Consider the following 11,194-nt stretch of genomic DNA (forward strand, 5'->3'; position numbering starts at 1 on the left):
GAATAGATGACCTGGAGTTATCCTATTTTGGAAGCATTTAATGATATGTCTCGTAGCTTGATGGGGAGACCCAAATTCCTTCCATCTCATCTCCATTTTAAAAAAATATTGTGTTTTCTTTAACAGGAATAGTTTCATTTGTTCCTTCTGTGCCAGAGAGAGTAGAACGTGATGCAAATTAGCAGAGTTGGAAGGGACCTTGTAGGTTGGACTAGATCAGGGGTGTCAAACTCAGTTTCATTGAGGGCCACATCATGGTTGTGTTTGACCTGGGGGGATTGGGCATGGCCAGGGTGGGTATGGCCAGCTCGACAGGACTCATGTCGGGGGCTTCTGTGGTGGCCAAGTGCTAAGGCAAGACTTCCCTCAGACCAGTGGTGAAATTCAAATTTTTTTTTACTACCGGTTCTGTGGGCGTGGCTTGGTTGGCGTGGTGTGGCTTGGCGGGCGGGGCAGGGTAAGGATGCTGCAAAATCTCCATTCCCTCCCCACTCCTGGGGGAAGGATATTGCAAAATCCCCATTTCCACCCCACTCTGGGGCCAGCCAGAGGTGGTATTTGCCGATTCTCTGAACTACTCAAAATTTCCGCTACCAGTGAAAATGAAAGCTCCATTTTCGCTGGCAGAGGCACCACGGGCTGGTCCTTCACTGTCCCACGGGCCAGATCTAAGCACCCCGTGGGCTGGATTTGGCCGGCTGGCCTTGAATTTGACACCTCTGGACTCAATGACCTACCAGGTCCCTTCCAACTCTGTTAATCTATTAATCTGTTAAAATATCGTGGGGTGCGTGAGGAGCCCATCGGTTGCTCTTGGGTGAAATAATAAGGTCTGGTGGACACCAACCATCACGAGAAGGTGGCCCTTCAGCCAAAGGATAATGAAGGAAAAATGTGAAGGACACTAAGATCATTTGTTATGCCATTTCCATTCGGCTCTACATTATTTTCAAGTTGTCTTCGGAACTCGCAAACTTCCATTTTGAAAGAATGATACGGGTCACCCGGGGCTTACAACAGTTTTGTTTAGTGGCCGTTTGACATTACAACGGCACTGAAAAGAAGTGACTCGTAACTTTTGGCAACTGGCATGTCATTTATGACTGTTCGGTGTCCCGGGGTCATGTAATCATCATTGGTAAGCTTGCTTCCGACAAGTAAAGTCAACAGGGAAGCCATATCAATGATGGCATAATTCATTTAACAACTGCAGTGGTTCGCTTAACAACTGTGGGGAAAACAGGGAAAACGGCAAAACTCACAACTGTCTTGCTTGGCAAAGAAATTTTTTTTTGGCTCAATTGTGGTCATCATTCGAGAACGACCTGTATTGATCAGGGAAGATATTTTACCTCAGGTGATCATTGATGTTCAAATTGACTCGGAAAATTCTAGAAACAAGAACTGGGAGTATTTGAGGGCCTCTTCAGAGAAGCAAAGTATCAGAAGGCTTTTACGGAAGTTTGATATGAATTAAATAATACAGATAATCCTTGACCTGCTGCCATAACCATTTGGGTAATGATGATTGAAAGACACAGCTGGTCCTCAACGTATGATCACAATTGAGCCCAACATTTATGTTGTTAAGTGAGAAATTTGTTAAGTCACTTTTACGAGTTTTCTTGCCATATTTGTTAAGTGAATCTGGCTTCCACCTTGACTTGGCTCATTGGAAGGAGATCATATAGTATAGTATAGCCTTTATTGTCATTGTATATCATATATACAATGAAATTGGTTTAGCCCAGAGGTCTCCAACCTTGACAACTTTAAGCGTGGCGGACTTCAACTCACAGAATTCCCCAGCAAGCTGGCTGGGGAATTCTGGGAGTTGAAGTCCGCCAGGCTTAAAATTGCCAAGGTTGGAGACCCCTGGTTTATCCTCTCTGTTGCAATCCATAACAGAAAATACAAAACAGCATAAATAATATAGAGAATAATCCCTATACAAGTAATTGGGGCGAAAAAAACCCTAGTCATATGTTTCTGTATGTGCATGGAGTGATTGTGATTATGGTTAGGAGTCTGGCAGCCTATTGGTAGAAGCTGTTTTTAAACCTGTTTGTTCGGCTGGCTATGCTCCTGTGTTTTCTTCCCGATGGTAGTGTTGTGGTCTGCCAGCGGCCAGCAGAGCTGGAGGCAAACTCGGACAATGAGTGTTGTGGCTCTGTTGCCTGAGCCTGGGCTATCGACAGATGCAGACTCTGAGAGTGAGGAAGAGGAGTTGGCAAGGCCTCCCTTTCCAGGACCCTCCTCTCTGTTAATGCCTCCGGAGGACACCGAAGGCCAAACGATAGGCTCAGAGCCAAGCACGTCCCCACAGCCACAGGTGGACAGTGACGAAGGAGATAAGTACTGGCTGGACCCTCGCCAGAGGCGCAGGGAGAAGCGTGCGCAGCAGAGGGGAAGGCGTGCCAGAGATTAGCTGAGTCACTGGACCACACCCCACAGGGTATAAATGTGGGTGAGGTGGCCGGTTCAGTTTGTGACAAGCAAAAACTAGAACTAATCCATGATCTCTGCGTTACTGGACTTTGCCTGCTTTATCGGACTGCATTTGGATTAATCTTTGTATTGTTGAAAACTCTGCCTGTTTTATCAGAATGCTGGCAGTCTAATCTTTGTTTTGTGTGAGTCAAGTCTGAATAGGCAGTTAGCCACTCCGGGCCGTCTATGGGGGTGTGTGAGTGGAACGGGGACAGAACAATGAGGAGGTTGGAGAGGAATGTGGGCCAGTCCTGGAGTTTGGGGAAGGCTCTGATGAGGGCTCTGCGTCGGAGGCAGAGAAGGGGCCAGGGCCATTTGACAGTTATCAGCTACCTTCGGAGTTGGAGATAAGTGGGGCAGAAGAACAGCTGGAGCCTGTTCCCAATGTGCGCATGCACAGAGCTGCCAGGAGAAGGGAACAGTCAAGGAACAAAGGCCAATTTGGGAGTAAAGGCACAGGTGGACACTGAATGGCCTAGGGGTGAAATCCAGCAGGTTCTGACAAGTTCTGAAGAACCAGTAGGGGAAATTTTGAGCAGTTCGGAGAACTGGCAAATACCACCTCTGCCTGGCCCCAGAGTGGGGTGGGAATGGAGATTTTGCAATATCCTTCCCACAGGAGTGGGGAGGGAATGGGGATTTTGCAATATCCTTCCCCCAGGAATGGGGAGGGAATGGAGATTTTGCAGTATCCTTCCCCCAGGAATGGGGAGGGAATGGAGATTTTGAAATATCCTTCCCCCAGGAATGGGGAGGGAATGGAGATTTTGCAGTATCCTTCCCCCAGGAATGGGGAGGGAATGGAGATTTTGAAATATCCTTCCCCCAGGAATGGGGAGGGAATGGAGATTTTGCAATATCCTTCCCACAGGAGTGGGGAGAGAATGGGGATTTTGCAATATCCTTCCCCCAGGAATGGGGAGGGAATGGAGATTTTGCAGTATCCTTCCCCTGCCATGCCCACCAAGCCACGCCCATAGAACCGGTAGTAAAAAAAATTTGGATTTCACTACTGGAATAGCCCCTCCCATAGGAAATAAATAGGAGCGAAAGGGGAGTGGTCTATGCAGGAGACAATTAGTTCATTTCATTGGTGTGAAGATCTGTTCGTGACTCTCAGAGACGTCTTGCCAAGTATTTGCTTGTACAACTTTGCGTTTGGAAGATATCGGCCTGGCAGCTCTCCAAACCTGATAAGGTCTGTGGTTGTAAATTCACCCTTGAAAGACTGTTTGCCGGGACGTTGCTGGATGTGAATGAGAGGAGTTCACATTAGTTTAATAAAAAGGGGTTTTGTCGGGACGAGGAGTCTGCTTCGTGCTTTTGTGAAGCCTAGGTCAGAACAGGAAGAAGCGAAAAGAGACACTGGCCAGGGTGTGAATCATCCCTAAGTATCTTCCTTACTCTGCTGAAAGAAGGAGACCTGGCGATGTCATCTAGTGGTATGAGGGGACAATCAATAGTTTCTTGTGCCGAATTGATCACTCTCTGTAGTGCCTTCCTGTCCGCGACTGTTAGACCAGCATACCACACTATTATACAGTATGTGAGGACACTTTCTTTTTTGGGGGGGGAAATATTTTTTTTATTTTTTTTCAAACTTAAACATAAAATATAACTTTCAAGAGCAGAGTCTCGATCCGGTCCATAGATGGTTACCACGCTTACATTTCTTTAACAAGCTCCATTCACAATTTCCCATTACAACTTTTACAAATGAAAATTCAAAACATAAAAAGGCAAGTTTTAACATAAATTCTAACATCTTCATCTAAGCAAATCCGTTATATCAATACAATTTTAATTTCAAATTAACTTTCACTCATTTTTATATCTATATATCAAACTTAATTACATCTTGTTCTTCTTCACCTTATATCTTTTACCATCAGCATCAAAAATTTTTTTTAACAATATTCTAACCTCTTATTCTAATTATTTACCCTACAATTTTATCACCACAAATCTTAATTTCAAATTCCATACCACTCCATTTTATTATACTTTATATGATAAAATTCCATCTAATTCTTAATCTCTTGATCCTTTCCTCGATTCTTAATATCTTAAACTTTATCAATTTATATTTGATTTTATCCAACTTATCATCTATTACACTTTTCATGTTACACAGATTTATCACACCATACCTCCCTCTATTATTTGGCTATTATCCAACTTATTCTGTTTGGCTGATTCCCAGCATATTCTTCTCCAGAGCACCAACTATTTTTGGCTAATTTCAATATAATCTCCTCCAATCCTACCACCGTTATTGGCTGATTTCCAGCATATTTTGTTTGGCTGATTTCCAGCATAGTCTCCTCCTATACTCCCTCCATTGTTTGATTGATTTCCAGCATATTCTCCTCCAACTCTCCTCCTGTTTGTTTGTCTGATTTCCAGCATTTTATTGGCTGATTTCCAGCATATTATGTTTGGCTGATTTCCAGCATAGTCCCCTCCAGGGCTCCCACTCTTGTTTGGCTGATTTCCAGCATAGTCTGTGAGGACATTTTCTATCGTGGACCGATAGAAAGAAGTCATTAGCTGTTGTTCCACCTGATTTTTCCACAGGACTCTAAGGAAATGAAGTCTCTGTTGAGCCTAACTAACCACCAGGGATGTGTTGTTTTGCCAAGTGAGATCTTGAGTAATGAGCACTCCCGAAAATTTAAAAGAGGAAACCCTCCTCTCCACACGGCACCGCCTCGATATAAAGTGGGGCAGTTTCCTCTCTGTGCTTCCGGAAATCTAGCACCATCTCCTTTGTCTTGCTCGTATTTAGACATCAGTTGTTTTTTGAACACATGACCCTGGGATTCTGCAACCGCCATAAATGTGAGTCAGTTGTCAAACGTCTGAATGGGAATCATGTGACCCCCCCCCCAGGGATGCTACAATGGTCCTAAGTGTGAAAAATGATCGTAAGTCCTTTTTGTCCCAGTGTCGTCGTAGGTTTGAATGATCAATAAATGAACTGTTATAAATCGAGAATCATCTCTATGGCAGAGATGGTGAACCTTTTCGGCACCGAGTGCCCAAACCAAAACGTGTGCATGTGTATGTGCCAGAGCACTGGAAACCTGAATACCAGCTGGCCGCCACCCGCATGCCCGTTTTTGGCCATTTTCAGGCCATTTTCAAGCCATTTTAAGCTGTTTTCTGGGCTGTTTTCAGGCCATTTTCAGGCTGTTTTTCAGGCCATTTTCAAGCTGTTTTCTGGGCTGTTTTCAGGCCATTTTCAGGGTGTTTTTGAGGCCATTTTCAAGCTGTTTTCTGGGCTGTTTTCAGGCCATTTTCAGGGTGTTTTTGAGGCCATTCTCAAGCTGTTTTCTGGGCTGTTTTCAGGCCATTTTCAGGCTGTTTTTCAGGCCATTTTCAAGCTGTTTTCTGGGCTGTTTTCAGGCCATTTTCAGGGTGTTTTTGAGGCCATTCTCAAGCTGTTTTCTGGGCTGTTTTCAGGCCATTTTCAGGCTGTTTTTCAGGCCATTTTCAAGCTGTTTTCTGGGCTGTTTTCAGGCCATTTTCAGGGTGTTTTTGAGGCCATTCTCAAGCTGTTCTCTGGGCCATTTTCAGGCCATTTTCAGGCTGTTTTTGAGGCCATTCTCAAGCTGTTTTCTGGGCTGTTTTCAGGCCATTTTCAGGCTGTTTTTCAGGCCATTTTCAAGCTGTTTTCTGGGCTGTTTTCAGGCCATTTTCAGGGTGTGTTTGAGGCCATTCTCAAGCTGTTCTCTGGGCCATTTTCAGGCCATTTTCAGGCTGTTTTTCAGGCCATTTCCAAGCCATTTTCTGGGCTGTTTTCAGGCCATTTTCAGGCTGTTTTTCAGGCCATTTTTAAGCTGTTTTCTGGGCTGTTCTCAGGCCATTTTCAGGCTGTTTTTGAGGCCATTCTCAAGCTGTTTTCTGGGCCATTTTCAGGCTGTTTTTCAGGCCATTTCCAAGCCATTTTCAGGCTGTTTTTTGGGCCATTTTCAAGCTGTTTTCTGGGCTGTTTTCAGGCCATTTTCAGGCTGTTTTTCAGGCCATTTTTAAGCTGTTTTCTGGGCTGTTTTCAGGCCATTTTCAGGCTGTTTTTCAGGCCTGAAAATGGCCCAGAAAACAATTTAGGGCCATTTTTTGGGCCATTTTCCGGCTGTTTTCCAGTACTCCGGCACCCGTGAAAATCAGCTGGTCAGTATACGTGTATGCCGGAAACCAGAAAAGCAGCTGGTGATGGCATGCATGCCCAAAGAGAGGGGTCACTTGTGCCATAGGTCTAGCTAAGATTCTGTGCAGTTCAGAGAACCCCCAAATCCCACTCCTGGCTTGCCCCACCCATCCCACCCTGCCCCTCCCAGGAGTCCCCACAAGGCCCATTTTGGATGCAGGTAAGTGCAGGGCATGCGCAGAGGCTTGGGAGGGCAAAAAACAGGCCTACCGGAAGTTTGGAACCTGGGGAGGCTGTTTTCGTCCTCCCGGATGCTCAAGGAAAGCCTCTGGAGCCCAGGGGGCAAAACACACACACACCCTGTGGTGCAGGAGGCTGACTAGGCCACACCCACCATGGCATGCCCACCCAGAAACCGGGCAGATAATCCCTTGTTAAATTTTTGAAGCCCACCCCTGCCCCCACCCCATCCCCCAAATTCTTATAAAGAAAGGTGTGGATGGTCTTGGATAAAGAGACGAGACACTGTCTAGGAATCCGCCAGAAAAGAGAGGCAGGAGCCCTTCGTGATCTGACGATCACTGGAAGAAACTTTTGAAGGATCTACCCTAACGAATCAAGTGGTTAAAAGAGGTGGCAGGAAGTTTCTACTTTCAGCTTTGCAAGATTCTGTTAATGTAGCCTTACATTAAAGTAGAATTAGTTCAACTTGTCCCTGTTATACATACTTATATACATACATATTTATGCATATATATATACTGTACATGTCCTATTTAGACATGCATGTCACGGACGTGATGACACCTTCCTGCTAACAGATGTGAAGTCTCATGTGTCATGACGTCTGCTATAGTCCCACTATCATGGTATACCTGTTGTCATTTTGACAAGCATTGGGGCTTGTTATCGCGAGAGGAAGGTTGCAATAGAAGGCAGAGGTCAAAGAGGGAGGGCTTATTTATTTTTATTCATTTATTTATTTATTGGAATTTGTCAAACAAAAACGAGAACAAGAATAAGAGAACAAAAATACAATGGCAGGGACGATAGGCACGTTAGTGTACTTATGCACGCCCCCTCTTACTGACCACTTAAGTATGAAGTAAGGTCCACGGAAGTCAATTTGTGACTGAAACTGTGAAAATTTGTAGCTGAAACAACGGATTCAGGTTGGGCATTCCAGACTTTGAAAACTCTAATACAGAAATCATATTTTTTACAGTCACGTTCAGAACCATCTACATTGAGTTCAAAGTGGTTGTTCGCCTGCGTAGGATTGCAATTAAAACAGAGAAAACATCATTTGCGGGAAAAGTATTACTACATATAATTTTGTATGCAATATCTAGGTCTGACTACAAGCGACACAGTTCTAAGTTAGGTTGGAATAGAAGACCTCCAAGGTCACTTCCAACTCTGGCATTCTGTATTCTGTTTCCACTCAGGTTTACCTGGGTTCCTTTATAGCTCAAAAAATCTGGGAGGACTTCTTCAGAGCTTCTTGACCCACCTGCTATATAACTGCAGGCTATGCCATCTCTTATCTAACTATTCAGGGGTGGGATTGAAAAATTTAAGCAACTGGTTCACTGCCAGGTTGTTGGGTGGGCAAGGCCATGGGGAGGTGGTCTATTCAGCCTCCCGCACCACAGTGGGGGGAGGGGGGCATTTTCACCCTCTCCAGGCTCTGGAGGCTTTCCTCGAGCCACCTGGAGGGCAAAAACAGTCTCCCCTGGGCACTAGAGGCCAGAAATAGGCCAATTTCCAGACTTCCTGTATTTCCAGTAGGCCTGTTTTTTACCCTCCCCAGGCTCCAGAGGCTTTCCTTGAGCCTCCAGGAGGGCAAAAACAGCCTCCTCTGGGCTCCAGAGGCCCTCCGGAGACTGGAAACAGGCCCATTTCCGGACTTCCGGTATTTCTGGCAGGCCCGTCTTTCACCTTCTCAGAGCCTCCATGTGCATCCTGCACTTACCTGACATCCAAAACGGGTCACGTGGAGACTCCTGGGAGGGGTGGGGTGGGCGGGGTCAGCCAGTCTTTGGAACAACCGGTTCGGCGAACCAGATTAAAATTAACATCCGGTTTGCCTGAACCGGCTGAATCCCACCCCTGTAACTGTTCCCCTGGTAGTGTCTCTTCACTCTGTCTCCCAATGACCTTTCCACATACCATTGCAAGAAGAGAGGACAGAAGACAGCCCAACACATTTAAATGCCACTAGGTTGGTGAAACCTGAATTAGCAAAACTTGCTACTGACACATCTCTATCATCGGGCTAAAGAGGAAGTAATAGTGACCGGTCAGATTTTGCTACACTGCAACAAAGGTCAAGAGTTCCAGATTGTAACAGGAGGGACTTTTGGAATTACGGTTCACTGAGGAGGGCTGAGGGTTCTTGTTAACTGCAAGAGGACAATTATGTAACTTTACATTCCCAGAATGACATGGGTGTCTCAGGCAACAGATTTTAGGTAGTAGGGAATAGCGGTAAGTATGAGTATCACGCATGTCTTCAGGTTAACTTAATATCCTCAGTTCTTGTAAAGGATCCTGTCTTGTTAGCAAGGTACCTGTAGGAGAAGAAGAGGCAGATCCTGGGGTTGGAGTCAAGAGAGGACTTAGCCCAGAATCGTTATGTGATTCACATTACATGTCCTCAAATGCTCCAATTGAATTCTACTGCCAATTTAGTGCTGACCATTAGATGACAAGTTTAATGTCGGACCTAAAGAACCTGGACCATATGTTAAGTTCCAGTTAAGAAGATTTAATGCCCAAGCCTATACAGCAACTAACAGTCAACACTCAAATGGCAATAGAGAAAAGTCAACAGAATTCAAGGGAAGCTGGACTTGAAACATTTGTGGACACGTAATGATTCTAGGCTGCATCTTCTCTTGACTCCACCCTCATGTTCTGCCTCTTGTCCTTCTATAGTATCAGTGAGAGTCACCTGCCAACCAGGTTGACCTCTGCATGTGAAGACAAGAGAGAAATACTGTGGCACATAAGTGATGCCAGGTAGCACATCATGTACTCTGAAGTCTACCAAGATAGATGGCTGACAGCTACTGTGTGGTGTTTGTTATTGTGGGGAGGTTAGTTGTCACTTTTCCAAAATCTGGAACGTCCAAGGAAAGGAATTCTTTCGGCATGTTGGCGGTGAATCTGGGGATCAAGGATTTTTCTCAAACTCCTTTTTTGATTGATTCCTGGACAAGTTGGAGCCATGTCAGTGTATGTTGCTCATTATGTAGTTTTGCATAATGAATGGGAGACTTCATTTTTTTCAGGAAGTGTGGGTTGGCAGTAGAAATAGCAAGAAGAGGAACACAGTAAGTCTGGAACACCCAAAATGTATCCAATTAGAGGTAGTCCTCTACTTATGACCACAATTGAGCCCGTAATTTCTGTTGCTAAGCAAGACAATTCTTAAGTGAATTTTGCCCCATTTTATGACCTTTCTGGCCACATCTGTTAAGTGAATCACCGCAGGCATTAAATCAGTCACACCGTTGTTAAGTGAATCTGGCTTCCCCATTGACGTCCGAATTTTGATCATGTGACTGTGGGAATGCTGCTGTCAGGTTTCGAGGTCGTCTCAAATAAATTGCATTTCAAACAAAGTCTTTGAAGGAAAACTCCTATTTATTAAGCACGGCATTCTAAAATCCGACTCCATCGAAGCCAACACTGACTTCCAGACCCAAAACCCTCCCTTTCTGTTCCCCACTCCCCTGCACTCATTGGCCATCTTCCAATTCATTCTACCCCTAATCTACCGCTCCAGCTCAAAGGAATTTCCTTCCTCCCATCCCATCTCCTAGGGGATATTATCTCCAGGGAAAATAAGTAGGTGAAAAGTCAAACGTCCCTTTCCAGACACCTCCACTTCCCCTTCTTATGTCAGCACTAGAGGAAATGCAGCTTGAAATGCTGACAGCTGCAATGGTTGTAAGTGTGAAAAATGGTCATAAGTCACTTTTTTCCAGTGCCGCTGTAACTTTGAATGGTCACTAAATGAACGGCTGCAAGTCAAGGACTTTCTGTGAGCAGAAATATATTTTGGATGTCTCTGTGTGTGGTTCTACATGCTATGAAAGCCAACCATTGTGTGAATCAAACGATAAGATGATTTGTTGGTCTGGGAATCACATTAACACATTAATGAGTTAACAAAACCCGTTAACGGTGTTTTGTTAACTCATAGACTCTTAGAAGCATATAGCTGGAAAGGAGCTCAGAGCAGCGGTGAAATCCAGCTGGATCTATCCGGCTCGCACGAACCGGTAGCGCCGGCATCGGAAGACTCTGCTCACCTGCTGGGACATCATTATGTCCCCGTTTTTGACCCTCTGTGCATGCGCAGAAGAGGCGTGCACACTCACACTCACGAACCGGTAGTGAAGGTAAGTGCATTTCACTGCTGCCTCACAGGTCTTCTACTCCAACCCCTGCTCAAGGCAGGAGACCTTACATCATCCTGGTCAAATGATTCAGATCCAGGGATTAGCGTCTCACCCTTAGTATAGTAAGATATACTTTTTTAAC

The sequence above is a fragment of the Pantherophis guttatus genome, chromosome 3, assembly GCF_059756535.1.
Source record: "Pantherophis guttatus breed Tessera chromosome 3, ASM5975653v1, whole genome shotgun sequence".
In the NCBI taxonomy this organism is placed as follows: Eukaryota; Metazoa; Chordata; class Lepidosauria; order Squamata; family Colubridae; genus Pantherophis; species Pantherophis guttatus.